A 15319-nucleotide genomic window follows, 5' to 3' on the forward strand; every position below is an offset into this window, starting at 1 on the left:
AGAGGGAACGAGAGTCTGGCCCCAGCCAGCTCCCTGCTCAGGCGCCAGAGTTTGAACCCGCCTCTGGTCAATTGCAACGCCTTTGTCCTGTGCAGAGAGGGAAGGCAGGAAATGGTGACAAGACAAGAGGCAGGGCCTTTGGATGTCAGGGAACGCAGCGAAGCAAGCTCTCAAAGCTCAGGCCCCAGTGCTGCCCCACGGAGGAAGGGGAAGCCACCCCCACGGCCCTGCAGCAGCCCAGCAGAGAAGCCTTGACTTGCCTGCACGTCTGCCAGGACGAGGAGACGCTTACTGCATGATGAGTGCCGTAGCGACGCTATCTGTAAGGTGGCTTCGTGACTCCACTGCTACAAGCCACGCGGGGAACCAGTCACCTCCTGCAGGCCTGTGGTCGGCGAAACAGAAACAGTGCGAAGCTCCTAGAGCTGGACTGAGACCTTCCAGGACACAAGGTGAGCGTCTGAGTGCCCTCCCCTGGGCACGGGACCCGATGCCCTGCCTGTACTCTCCTCAGTAGATACGGCTGTCACTGTCCTTCAACCAACCAACACCCAATGGCACAAAGACCATGTGACGTGTCCCCCAAACCACACGCGGAGTGTGTTGTCAGGAGCAATGGGCATCTCCAGGCTTGTGTCTGAGGACCGGCAGCCAACCTGCCCGCGTGGGCCTGCCGAAGATGCCTCCTCGTGTGACCGACTGCCGCTCTGACCGCAGAAGGGCTTAGTGCCTGGCTGGGTGGAGGGCCGTGGAAGGAGGGGGCAGAATCTCCTCTGTCTGTCACCGAGCAGGGCTGTTCCCCAGGAAGGCCCCCTTGGGTGGATGGTTGGTGGCTTAGATCCAGAGAGCTGTCGCCATTCTGATGGCCTCCTGGAGTGGGGCAGTTGAAATAGCTCTCTGAGGGGTGTGCACGCAGCCTGGCTCCTGAGCGTGCTCACACATAGCTGATCTTTCTAACGGGAATTCTTGTTGGCGGCAGAACCGATCCTTACAGCTTTGGGCTAATGTCGGTGCCTTCTCCCAGCACTTAGCACCCCCGTCGCTCAGGGGCTCACGTGCGGGGTCCGGCTGGTCGCTGGCTTAACCTCACCGTTCCACGGGGGAGATGAGGTCCCACCAGAACCCCAGTGGGGTGCGACTTCACAGAGAAGGGGTAGGCATGAGAGGAAACAAGCAGAAAGGAAGACAGTGAGACCACCGGGGCAAAGCCGGCCTCCGGGCATCCCACGCCTCCCCACCCCGTGCGACTCGGTAGAAATGGCCTCACACCGGTCCTGACCGGTGTCCAGGGCCTCTGGCATGGACTCACTGGGGAGCAGCACCCTCTGTGGGTTGGTCAGCACAGACCCGAGTCTGGACATAATTCTGGGTATCAAAGGCATTGGAGAGATGGGCAAGAAGCAGATCTTCCACCGAGAGCCTGGTGTGTGGAACATGCATTCTCTCTCCAGACTCAAAGGACACTTGGCACACAGGGCACTTGCTCCAGCAAACTCACAGCAGCAAAGAAGGGCTTTTTTAAATTAAATGCCCTTCAACTTCCATTCATTGCTTCCCTACTACTCTTAGTCAGGAATGAGAGATCATAAATCTTTCACATGCATTTATCATGGCTACCACCACTGGCCATTTCTCACACTTCTTTGTACCATACTACACACACAATCTTGACTGGAGAGGGACTGTTAATCATCTGAGTTTTATTTTCACAACGATTTCCAACATCTTGGTGTCGGCAATTAAAACTCCGGTCATTGTGGTCTGCTCAGTACTTTCCTTCCAATGTCCCTGTCACCAGCCAGTGAGCCAAAGAAGCCAATGTGCAGAAGGGTGATTGAGTAATGAGATTTCCTTCCCTTCCTTCTGATAGAATCAGCAGGACAGGGGAAGTGGCCATAAAATCATGACAATGGCAGACATTTTTCAAGGACCCCAGTATAGAAACCACAATGCCGCCTCCCACGTGCCAGCTTGCGGAGATTTAAAGTGTGATGCTGGCAGAGCAATAAATTAAGACAACCACTGCAGGCCGGCAGAGCGACGGGAGCCCAGACCTAGAAGTTCATTTGCCCTTGGGTTCTACTTTCCCTTCCCAGGAACTTGTTCCAAGCAGACCGTTAGCCAACTGTGCAAAGTCACCAACTGTGCAAAGGCCCAGCGTCTCCCGGGCGCCATGCCGACAGCCCTGTGAGTGTGCTTGGGGCTCTGTCAGCAACAACACCCAGTGTGGTCACTGAAAGAATGGGCCACGCCCCTCCACTCCCAGAGAGCGGAGGCCACCGAACGGGGAGACGGTTGTGACTGTGTGCCATTTCATGCCTGCATGTCTCCTAACGGCAGGCCACGTGCCAGCCTCCTACACTCACATCACACGCACTGGCAGGCAGGCAGGCCACTGAGAGGAGGTTTGAGAGGGAATCCTCAGGAGAGAGGGTTCGAGGAGTAGAATTTCTCTTTCCTGTTCCTCACTGGGTCTGTCTCATGGTTTCAGTCTCATGTGAGTGTGCATTCTGCTTATGAACAGAAGAACGGCTTTCCTTTCAAATGAGGCAGCTACCTCCTTCCCGTCCTGACTCCAGGCCGTGGCTTTCAGACAAGGCCATGATCAAAGGCCACAGCGACGATCTGACGGGTGAGTTGTGTCTGCTAAGCCAGGCTGTCTACCCAGACCCAGGATGAGACAGCAGTCTAGATCACAGTGAAGGTATTTTCATACAAAACTAATGCTTCAGGGGTAGACTGTGAGCGAAGCAGAACACCCTCCATCATAATCTCTTAAAGAAAATAACTGAGGTCCCCGAGGAAGAGGACATTCTCTCTCCAGAGTGGAAGCCAGAGGGGGTCTCTGCCTGGTCTCTGAATTTTAAATGAGAGGCACTGTAACTCGGTGGCTGCCCGGCCTGTGAGTATGCATGTGTGCATGTGTATGTGTACACGTATGTGTGTGCCTGTGTGAGTACACGCATGTGTTCATGCATGTGTGTACCTGTGTGAGTGCAGGGAGGTGGTGAGGAAAACTCTTTCGCTACACTCATTCTGTGCAAGGGAAGTGGGCTCCATTTTGTACCCAGGGGTAGGTGCGGGTGACATCCACCAGGACACCCGTGGGAAGGGTCTAGGGCCGGCACCTGGCCAGCTTGATTTTACTGGAATCACAGCCCCTGTCTGCTGTCCATCCTCTCCAGAAGCTCCTCTGCCCACCCTCACAGGGCTGTGCAGGGAAGAGGTGCTCAGTCCTCCTGTCAGGAATACGGAATACGGCTCTCAAACATAACTCACCTTTGCGTAAAACAATTCCTCAGCCTCTCCCCTGCCTGCCAGGCAGGGCAGTCCAGTGAAATGACCACAAAGGACACGGCAGCGAGTTCTGGAACCAAAGGTCAAGTCACTTGATTGAAGAGCTTTTTTAACCTGAAGTTATTAAAGACCCACTTGCTTTCAGCACAGAGAAGCCAGCGGGTTCTGAATGCCCATTTACCTGCCTGCCCCAGAAAGGGACCTCATCCATCACCTGCAGAGCCGGGGACCTTTGAGAACTCGTGATGGGAAGAGAGCGACTTCATCTCCATTCCCTTATAGGAGATGGCAATTGGGCAAACCAAGGAAAGTTCCTTGTACCAGAGACAAGTGGACACCGTACCTCCCATGCCTGAAAGGCAGTGCTGCAGGCATGGAGGGCAACCTCTGTCCAGTCCCTGGGGCCCTGCGCTGTGAGGAAGATCAGCATTCCAGGTCTGACCAGCTACTGGAGATGTACACTCTCTAAGCACACATCACCCAGGAACACCACATGCCAAGATTCCCCATCTGAGCTCTTACTGTATACAGACCTTCAGAGAAAAACAGTTTACCCTGACCAGCGTCTTTACTCCCAGAGCCAAGACTGGGCATGGAGAAGTCGGGGGGCCGCCAGCGGGCGGGGAGCTGCCCTAGTGCACGTCCCCACCTTACTGGCAGGGACTGGGCAGCAAGTAGGGCCTCAAATAGTATCATGCTCGGTGCTAAAAACAAATCACCTGCCAGGAGTGCCGTCGGCAGTGAGTCATTGCTGAGCCTCTTGGGCCAGTGGTTTGTCTGGGGGAGTCCATGTTTAAAGGGGACAGCTTCCATTTAGGGAGGAGAAGATGATCCAGAGACAAATGGTGGTGAGGTCATGGGACTGGACACTTCAAAAAGCTGAAGGTGGCCAGGTGCAGGGCTGCCTGTCAGCCTAGCTACTCAGGAGGCTGCAAGTCCATGAGACTCTTATCTCCAATAAACTACTCAAAAATCCAGAAGTGGTGCTGTGGCTCAAGTGGTAAAGCACTCACCTTGAACGAAAGCAGCTCAGGGACAGTGCCCAGGCCCAGAGTTCAAATCCCAGGACCAGTAAAAAAAATAGCAAGACTAAAAAATGGGCTGAGGGCATGGTTCCAGTAGTAGAGCACCTGCCTAGCAAAAGGCCCTGGCTTCAAACCCCAGTACTGACCAAAAAAGAAGGAGGAAGAGGAGGAGGAGGAGGCAGAGAAGGAGGAAGAAGAGGAAGAGGAGGAAGTGGGAAAGGAAAGGGAAGGAAGGGAAGGAAAAGGAAATGGTGAAGTCTGGTGCATTTCACCACAATTTGATAAACAAAAATGAAAAGTCAAATTACTTTGAACCCTGGGGCGCAGGACTAGTAAGGTGAGAGCAACTTAAGAGGCAAGTGCCTGGAGATTCCAGGGGAGCACCAGGCAGGAAGCCAGGGGCAAGACACACCTAGGATATCCAGGAAAGAGCACACACATCCGCTCTTGAGCTAGACCTGGACGGCTGGCCTGGAGGGCCTCAGGAACAAGCATCCGCTGCTGTGCTGCGGTCAGCCCCAGCACAGGTGTCTGTTGACACACCCTGCACATTAACAAACAGCTGTTCTTTGAAACGCCTGCTGTTTCTGAGACCAAGGTGAGCCTCTCCGAATGTCCATGTGCTCACAGGTTAGGGGCCTTGGGGATTCTGAGGCCCTTCGTGGCCCAGAGGACCAGGCCGCCCGGTGAAAGCTCATCTCCTCGAGACTGAAGCTGACCTTTGCCAGGAAGTGTGGCAGCACCACTCACCAGGTTTTGCCCTGAATCCTGCAGCTTCTAGAGCTTCGGCCGTCCCTCACCCAGCAGTGAGCATGGGGACACCTGTCCTTAGACCAAATGCCTGTCCACAAGCCTGAGACCAGCTGTCCTCAGAGGGAATGCCTGTCCACAGCCTTGTCCAGCTGTCCTTGGATGGAATGCCTGTCCACAGCCTGCGTCCAGCTGTCCTTGGATGGAATGCCTGTCCATAGCCTGTGTCCAGCTGTCCTTGGATGGAAGGCCTGTCCATAGCCTGTGTCCAGCTGTCCTTGGATGGAAGGCCTGTCCATAGCCTGTGTCCAGCTGTCCTTGGATGGAAGGCCTGTCCACAGCCTGTGTCCAGCTGTCCTTGGATGGAAGGCCTGTCCATAGCCTGCATTCAGCTGTGCAGACTGGATGCAATGCTCTTTGCCTCAAGCCTGTGTCCCTCAGAGCTTCTGGTACACCTCTGGAAAGCCAGTGGTGCACAGGACGAGGAGGCAGTGGGTCCATGCTGGGCTGCCCTGGGGTGAGGGCTTGGCATCTCCAGTCTCTGGTGCCAGTGTCTTATACCCGACCGCTGACCCTGAAACTCAAGGCCTGTGGCGGGGGACAGGGGGCTCACTGCACCCTGCAGCCAGCCAGCACCCTCCACGGTGCCATCCTCCAGGCTGGGGCTGCCAGCGAAGGACATGTGCTGATGGTCAGAGCTGCCATCTTAGAGTGAAGTCCAATTCACTCGTCCCACAGACGCAGGAGGCCTGGGCCAGCCAAGCCCCCGCGGTGGGGTCATCTCGTGATGACCCTGTGCGGTGGGGTCATCTTGTTCCCGGTGAGGAGCGGGGCCATCATCACTAATCGGGGTTGCTCACAGCACAGCCGTTTCTCTGTAAGCGGCGCTGATGGCCTTCCCATTATTGCCTTCCAGAGGAAAGATTTAGGATAGCAGAAAAATACTATGAAAAAGGACATTAGGTTTAGATTGACCATAACAAAATTATTATAAGAACTGAGCTATCTGGTTTATACTGAATCGTTAACTACACATTCTCCCGACAGGCTGCTCGGACGGCCAGCAAAGCCAGTGTTCGTGGTGGATTTCAATCTTGCTGAGCAATAAACCCAGTGTTTTGCATAAATAGATTGCACAAACTGTTTATTGTGATTTCGGCGTCTATGAGATGGCAAAGAGCAGAGCAGACAGAGCATCCTCTTTCTCCCGGAGGTCTGAGCACCAAGGACGTAAATCACATCTGCTCAAGCCATCAGGGTGGAGCAGCTGGTGCCAGGGAGCGGGGCGGAGCCTAGAAGCCCCCTCTGCCTCCCTCCCCTCCTCCAGCCTTCCAAGTGCAGCACCCCAGCCACAGCGCCCCCTCCATCCAGACGCGGAGATGCCTCCTCCCTCGGGCACACTCAGCCCCTTCTCCCAGCCCCCAGGTCTCCACAGGTCACGCTGTGGGCCGGGGCGGGCACCCGGGCTGAGGGCCTACCGCTCGCCATCTGTCAGGCCTGTGGACACCTGTCCAAGCACAGGGCCGCAGTACCATTCATCAGCGCCAGCCACCATAGCCCAGGCTTCCTACAGGGGCCGAAAAGAAACCACCACACACTCGGTGACTGGAAGTAACACCGTGCACCCATTCACAGTTCTGGGGATCAGAGTCCTGACGTCAAGAGGCCGTAAGGACTGGAAACTGCCGGAAGCTCTGAGGGGGCCTGAGGCCGCCCACATCCCCTTGGCTCATCCCTTCCCATATCATCTGGCTGCGGCTGCTCTCTGGACCCTGCCCTCCTGTGGCATTCCTAATCAAGGACCCTGTGATCCCACTGGACCCTCCCATGTATTCCAGAATGATCTTCACGTCTCAAGATGCTTCCCATAATGCCCGCTCCTGTGTCAGGCGCCAGCGTCTCGGGTGTGAGGGTCCGAGTGTAGCCTTCTCCAGAGCATCACTGGACCAGCAGTACATTTCTCAGTAAATCACTGTGCGGGATGGTCTGCGAAGGCCTTGCCTACCACAGCAGGGCCTTGTAGTGGACACGTCCTGGCTGTGAGCGCAGAAGTGCTGGGCCGCACTTCAGGAGCCCCTCAGCCGGCCTGCTCTCCTTGCACGGTTGTTTGCGGGCAGGCTGGGGTGAGCTTCAGCCACTTCCTCCTGCTCTCCTCCCCATGCAGCTCACTCCGCTGCTCCACCAAGCTTCCAAGGAAGATCCTTCCGTGAGCTGGGGTCCCCAGCCCGCACAGCAGCCAGGACTGAACGCGGGGCCCATGTGTGTAAGCGTTCTACCACTGAGCCACGTCCCCACAGCTTCAGTCTTTTGTTTGTTGAGATGAGGTTTTACAATGCTTTGCGCAGGCTGAGCTCAGACCTCGGTCCTCCAGAATAGCTGGTGACATAGTAGACACAAGGTACTCTGCCTGGCTCCAGTTTTAATAAAAAAACCTATCAAAGCTGGCATGTCTTCGAGCAATTCTTGCTTGAATGAAGAAGTGTTGTTCCTAAGGTCATCTTGCAGTTTTACTTAACACCTGTCATTGATCCACGGGAACTGAGCGCTGGCCCAGGGTAAGTGGACGGTTAAACATTCTGTAGCCTTTCAATTCTTATACCATGCTGGGATAAACGTTTAAACAAGAAAAAAGATGAAGAAGCAGAAGCAGCAGAAATATTCACTAAAGTCCTTCAGAGCTACTCTTGAAAGTCAATGTAAATGGTTAAAAAAATTAAGATATATTTCCTTAACCAGAGTTAGCACAAAGATGTTCATGAGACTTAACAACTCATATTAGGAGCAAATTTAATTCTATTCATGATGAAACCATCCGTGACCCACTCTCTCCAGTACACTTACAACACAGAAGGTATTTCTGGCATGAGCAAATTTCACCAAGGGAAAACTATTTAAAAATTAAGGTTTTGGTTCCCACTTCTACCTAGAATATTGAAACTGAAAAGTATGTTACCACACAAGAAGAAAAACTCAGATAAACACAAGTCAGACTTTTCCTGGATCTACGCTGAGGCCATGGGGGCGCCAATGGGCCTAAAATCCAAGGCAGAGCAGGCCCTCCAGGGTCCAGGAAAGGGCGGGAAGCAGCTCACGGAGAATGCACCAGTGCACATGCTGCCACACAAGCAGCTAAGATGAGATAGGCCAAGGAGTCCCAGCATCTCCAGGGGCTGCCACCCTTCCAACAGCAGACGCATGCTCTGGGGTCCTGACAGGAGCTGGTGCTCCCTCCCCGGGAGCGCCCAAGAAGCCGGAAGCTACGAGAAGAGCCCCAGACGCACGGATGGTCAGACACGATGCCCCACCCTCGAGACCCATCTGCCGCCAACACAAGAGCCAAAGACCCACAGCACTAGGAAAGGGGGTAGTCAAATCTGCATCACTGGGGGAAGGGCAGGAAGCCATCTTGGACCCCGATCCCAAGCTAAAGTTTAGGGAAGGCGTGATGCCCAGAGGATGGGGCAGGAACCTCCCCTCTGGTGGAGTTCAGGCACCACATTGGAGGGGAGCGGCAACGACACAGGCTTCTGCAGAGGGATGTGTGTGAGAATGAACTTGCACCAGAAGAATAGAAACGTCTCCCTGCCCCTTACCTGAAGGTAGAACCCAGTCACAAGATGCACTGCCTACATGCAGACAAGCCAGAATGGGGAGAAGACCTGGGCTGAGGGACAGACACACAGCCAGGCCCAAAAGCCATACTCCAAGCAGCAAACGTGAAGAGCAGCTCCAGCACCCCTCCACAGCCACCAGGGGAGGAGGAAGAAGGCTGGGAAGGCCAGGGAAGTGCAGACTCCGCCTGCCCTACGTCTAGATTTTAACAGCTCTCCACATTAACAGACTTACAATGTAATTGCTACTTAACTCAGTACTCCATGTTCTACACAGGATGTCCAACATTCGATAAAAAGGATTAATGTAGCACACAAGCAAGAACAACTCAGAATCAATAGACAAAGCAATCATAGAATCTGCACTGGGATGGACACGGTAGATTGCTTACCAGTCATGCACAAGACCCTGGGTTCAATCCCCAGGACCACCCAAAAAAGCAATCAGAATAAAATACAACCCACACCCACCGAGAGACAAGTGATATAAGAGGAGATAGACTGCAGCCTGTACGGATCACTGTGGCATCAGCAGAGACTCTCCGTACTTAGCTTTATGTTGTAAAGTATGAGTACTCACTTCCAATTCAGAAATCAGGACAGTGATATTCCAAGAGCTAAGCAAGGCATCGGCACTAATAACCACCAATCAGGAGTCTGCAGCTGCCGTGGCAGACAACAAAGCCAGTGTCTGGGGTCTTGGGACCAACTATGAAGGTACCATTTAGTAAGTATTGCACACAAAGTAAAGCACACACACCTCGCTATAAAAGGAATGTCTCCACAAGCTGCTTAGAGGATTAAATCAAACAGAAGGCAGAGCTACCTTCCAGGATCTCAGAGATGAGATTGGCCACCGAATGAAATTCACAAATGAATCAGGTGCAAACGAGTGGGAAAATCACTCCCAGATAAATGAGATTAAACTCTGTGCAATATTCAAAGGATCTATTTTGAAACAAAATAATAATAAGATGCTCAAATGGGAAGACTGCCATCTGAGGCCACGTGGAAAAAGCATGAGGCCCCATCTGAAAAACAACTGAAGAAGATCAGGGCTGTGAGTACGGCTCAGGCGGCGTAAGCACCGTGCAGGTACGAGGCCCTACGTAGAGAAGCCCAGTGCTACGCAAAACAGTGGATCTACATTGCACACCAATCAGCGCTTCAAGGACAGACAGGGATCCAGGAGTCAGAGAAAGGGAAGCAAAGGATTTCAAAGTCTGAGACAAGAGGACTCCGAGTAACAGAGCGAGGCAGGGTGTTTGGAAGCCTGACTGTAGAAACAACAGTTGGATGGCGTCCAGTCCTGGACTGCTGTTGTTAGTGGAGTGATCTGTGACACAGCAGGGTCCTGTTGACCCACAGCTCCCATGGCCTAGAGGAAGTGGCAGCCCAGCGCCACCACCCCAGGTCAAGAACTCGGCCCCCCAACAGTGGGAGTCAGTGGCACATGACCCTGTTCCAGCCCAGTTTACTGGAACGACCTCCTCACCTCCCAGTAGGAGGAAGCTTAAGGTCTTGGGCACCCCGGGCAGTGCCCCATCGTGCGCTCACTCAGCCTTCTCTCTGGAGAGCCTACTCTAGCTCTGCCTTCACGGTGCTTTCCATCGATAAACCTGCTCCTGCTTAGGTCTCTGCTGGGTCTCCCCTTGAATTCTCTGTCTGCAGAAACCAAGTATTTTCTGGCTCCTAGAACTCTGGCAACATGTGAGGATCGATCCTAGCTTTGTGTGGTCCAAGCAATGACAGAATTACCTATCCTACTTCCCGGAGTGAACGTGATTTGGGTGATAATGCCTCATTCAAGATGCAGTGTCATGAAAAGGTCTGACCCAGACTTACTGCACTGCAAGGGCAAGAAAGCTGCCCTTGCTGGAGGAGTTGGAGGAGTCGTCTGGGCAGGAGAATGGCCATCAATACTCAGAGGCTTTGTCCGCAGTGGTCTCCAACCACACTCCCATGCCTCCCGTCTCCCTTCATTGACTGTGTAGAGTGTCGGAGCTCTTTAACCCAATCTAAGCATCTAAACATATGTTCATCTTCCTATAGCCACCCATTACTGCCGATAGGTCAGCAAATGTTTGCCAAAAAAAACTGATCTGAAGAGACCTGGATGTTAAACATTCTTACCTTTTTTGGCTATTGTTACCCACGTTGAGTCACCAGTATTTGTTTCGTTATGTGATCATTTTTGTGACACGGAAGCTAACTTAGAACAAACACTTTGCATTAAGCACCCTATTCTTTTCATCTCTAGCACAGTCTGCGGATTCTGTGACTTCAAAGAGTAAATAACGCAAGCATTTCCCACTTAATGTCAGTAATCTGGTCTCAGAACTCGTGAATTCTGCAGGAAAACAATAGGAGCCTGTTTTGTATTATTTCAAATGGGAAAATGCACCACATTTTTACTCAAAACCAATTTCTTAAAATGTAAGTCAAATGCAATTCAATTCAGTCTTATAACAGACCCTTTTATGTTGTTTAAAATAAATAGATCTTGTTTTCTTTTTCCCTGGGCATGACCCACGCACTTGACACTTTGTGAAACTGTTCAGTTACACAGAGAGCATCAAGTCCCGTGGGGAAAAGGCAGAGCACACCAGCACTGTGCCCTTTGGCCCAGGGCAAAAATGGAGCAGCACCAGAAGGTGCCATACTAACTCAACACACAGGAAGAGCCGCGAAATACATGGCTTCAAGAGGAGAGCCCAGCAAAGCAGCTGGAGAAAAGAACTAATGCCTGCTTCACAGTGAGTGACAGCCTGGAGCAGAGCAACAAATTCCCACAATCCCTTTGGAGGAGGGAAAGGCAGGGGCTACGGAAAGCTACTCTAATCTACCTGGTTCCCAGGACCTGCCACACTGATCCAGTGTGTCTGAGAGGGTGAGCACTGTGTGACTTTTCTGTAATCCACCATCCCAAGACACCTGGCAACACTGATCCACGAGACTGGATTGGTGAGCACAGGGAATGTCCGCCGTGACAGAGGCGGCCTGTCACCCGAGAGTCAGACACTCATCTACAACCCCCTCAGGACCTGAGCAGCCAGAAAATGAAAGAGCAGAGGTCGTTAATGCTTCCTTCCATCAGCAGCATTACAGACTGCCACCAACGTCACCAGGGCACTGTCAGGACATGCATGCACAGCCTGAGCAAGGCCAAGTATGAGCTCCAAGAAAGAGTGCTCTGTTTCTCTCTAACTACAGTCACTATACCCATTTAAACTAGACCCCAGAGTGGGATGGGAGACCAGAAGTGCAGACCCATGTTGGTGATAGAGCCCAGTAGCTACAGGTTCAAAGCCCAGCACCACCCCTATTGACTGTCTCTTCAAAGCCATCCAGGAGACCCCTCAAGTTCAACATACCCAGAGTGAGAATCATGTCCTCCTCTTCTCTGATGGAGGGGATTGCTTGCATCTAGCCACCCAGGGAGCCAGGACTCTGACATGGGATGTCTCCTGGACTCCTCTCCTTCTTAGATCGAATTTCATGTGGTGTCAGGTCTTGCTACTTCTCCCGGAAGTTCTTTTCTTCTTATTCTAAAGTCTGTATGCTAATTTAGGGGGAGGAGCTCTCCATGCTCACAAAGAAACACATTATCGGTATTTCACAGGAAATGTCATTTCTTTTCCTTTTTTATTGCTAGTTCTGAGGCTTGATCTCAGGGTCTAGGCACATTCCCTGAGCTTTGTTTGCTCAAGGCTGGCACTCTACCAGTTGAGCCACAGCTCCACATTTGGGTGGTTAACTGGCGATAAGAATTCCACAGATTTTCCTGTCCAGGCTGGTTTTGATCTTTAGTCCTCAGATCTCAGTCTCCTGAGTAGCTAGGGTTATTATAGACATGAGCCACCAGCACCTGGCTGGAAATGTCATTTTTGACAAAACGTTGCTCGTGTTTTTTGCAGAGGTGACAGTCTTTTCAGTACACACGGTGACATCCATATGAGACCACAGCAGTTCTACTTGGGAGTTAGTAGGGCACACTGGACAACAGGCAGTGAACTCTGATTGCCAGTGTTTACTGCTGTCTGGGGGCAGTGGTTTGCCATGTTTCTTTTCCTGCCTTATAATGTATGAAGAGTCTGTGGCCATTCAGTCTCATCAGAGTTTGTGTTAAGCTGGAGTCCTGACTTCAGTGCTGCACTTCCTCCCCTCACAGGCTACACTCCCTCACTTAGTCCACGTCTGGGCAGTCTCTTCAATGCAGTGTGCAGTCCTCAGGCCTTGGCATGGCTTCCCTTACACAGAAGTAGTATGGTTTCATAGTACAAAATGGAATTATATTTTCCTTTTTGCCCCAATCTCCATTGAACTTGTATCTCATTAGTTCATATAATACATTATTCAAACTATGTGTTTATATCCTCAAATCAAATTATGTCCCTGTAGAGGAGCACAGGGGAGAAGCCCTCTGGGTATAGCGAATGTGGGAAAGCCTTCCATCAAAGGCCACGTCTGCGCATCTCACAATCCACCCAAGAGAAAAACTTGATGAATATAACAAATGCAGGAGGAGCTTCTGCCAGAAGTGAAGTCAGGACTCAATGTGCATCAGAGAACTCACAGGGGGGAGTGTTTGCCCGAAGTCAGTCTTCGCTGTTCATCAAAGAACTCACACAGAGAGAAACACTGCGAGTGCAGTCAGTGTGGAGGAATCCATCACCGGAAGTCAGAACTCAGGACATGGCAGAGCACTCACATGGGGAGGAAACCCAATGAGTGTGGGAAATTTCCACCATCAATCAACCATCAGTGTGCATCAGAGGAAGATCTGCTATCGAGAATGTAGGAAAACTTTATGAAAAAGTCAAAACTCACTGCACCTCAGAGGACTTGCACAAGGGAAAAGCCAACGAATGCAATGAATGTAGAAAAATATTTGGCCTACAGTCAATCCTCATGGTACACCAGAGAACTTAAATGGGAGAAACCCTATGAATATAACAAATACAGGGAAACTTCTCAGAAGAAATCAAACCTCAGGATGCATCAGAATGCTCACAGAGGGAAAAGTCATGCAAGGGCAAAGCAACTCCATCCTCAGCATGCATGAGAGAACTCATATAGACGGAACACCCTATGAACACAGAGCTTGTGGAAATCTTTCCACCATATGGCAGCACTCATGCTGTATCAGAGACTCTCATGGGGGAGAAAACTTATGAGTGTAAAGAAAGGAGACGCCTTTCTACCCTACGTCAGAGTGCATCAGAGAACTCACACAGGTAGAAAGCGTTTGCCTGCAGTTGTACCACTAGAAGATTCTCAGAAATTGAATTGTCATTTAAGACAAGTTGCTCATACCAGCCAGCTCACTCCCCCCAAGGATAACCAAAAGGTCTCCTAGCAGGGACCCTGAGACACTCTGGCTCTAGCCAGTCCTAATCTCAGGCAGCCGTGCTACTATGTGTAAGCCCTAATTTAATGACATTTCACGTCGGGTTAAGTCCCTCATGGTTTTTCCATGGTCTGGTCTCCTCACTCTCGTCAGGGCTCCTGGGCCTTGTAACCTCCAGGTGCTTCAAGGCCTTCCTACCCATTTTCCCTGCCCGAGTACTTGCCTTCTCTCCCGAACTTTCTGCTGGTCATTCAGCAGTCCCTCCAGACCTCTCCTGGAGTTCTGGGCACCAAGTAGGCCCTCCTACACCATCAGGGCAACTAGCCTGTTCTACAAGACACAGATGAGATTAGACCTCAGAAAGGGGGCAGTCAGGAGAAATCCGAGGTCAGTGGCCTAGCTCCTGGCTGGATATAAGCAATCCCATACTTTGAAGAAGAGAGGAGGACATGTTGAACTTGAGGCCCACAGTGGTACACCAGACCTCACACTGGAGGAGGGTCCTCAGGACTCCAGGGCTCCCATCTTGACCAGCCAGAGCCTGCACAGAGTCAGCTCTAGGAGATGGCCCTCCTGCTCAGGAGCCACCTCACAAACGCAGCAGCACCACACCCACAGCATCACAGCCTGGGAGGAGGCCGTGCCACAGCCCCGAGCGGCCGCCCACAGGCTCACGAGCTCCCGTCCCTGTGGAAGAAGGGTTCTGTTGACTTTGAAGTGGTGCAAAATGACACCACCTTCCCCACAAACACACAGACATACTCCCAACCAAGTATCATCAGGAACACACTCATGCTCAACCCACACCCGTGCTTCATTTCTGAGAAAGGATTCAAAGTAAACATAATTATGGTTGAGATGATTCCCGGGGCTAGCAAACAAGCAGGCTTTCTATGGTTAGTACAGAAACACTTCTGAGCATGTTGGATAAAGACCCCTGATGAGGAAATCCCAGAAGCCTCTTCTATGGAGATGATCAGACCCACCTGCAGCTGTTTGCAGGAAGCCAGGACTCTGCAGGACCGCCCCTTCCCTGGGTAAGGAGACTGTGTGTTGGCAGTTCACCCAGTGCAGCTCATCGGGCTGCATTTCACTTGCATGCACACACTCAGTGTGCCCGTGCAGAGACAGGGTAAATCTCCAAAATGGTTGACTTTGGGGGTCTCTGCCTCCCTGGAAGCCACTTGCAATGTGGGGTTTCTTTCCTCTGCAGGTAGAGAAGCCTTCTTGCCAAGTAAAAAAATCTGGAAGAGAAAAATCATGCTTACACAGGACAAAGAAGACCT

This window comes from Dipodomys ordii, unplaced genomic scaffold (assembly GCF_000151885.1).
Source record: "Dipodomys ordii isolate 6190 unplaced genomic scaffold, Dord_2.0 Scaffold58, whole genome shotgun sequence".
Lineage (NCBI taxonomy): Eukaryota > Metazoa > Chordata > Mammalia > Rodentia > Heteromyidae > Dipodomys > Dipodomys ordii.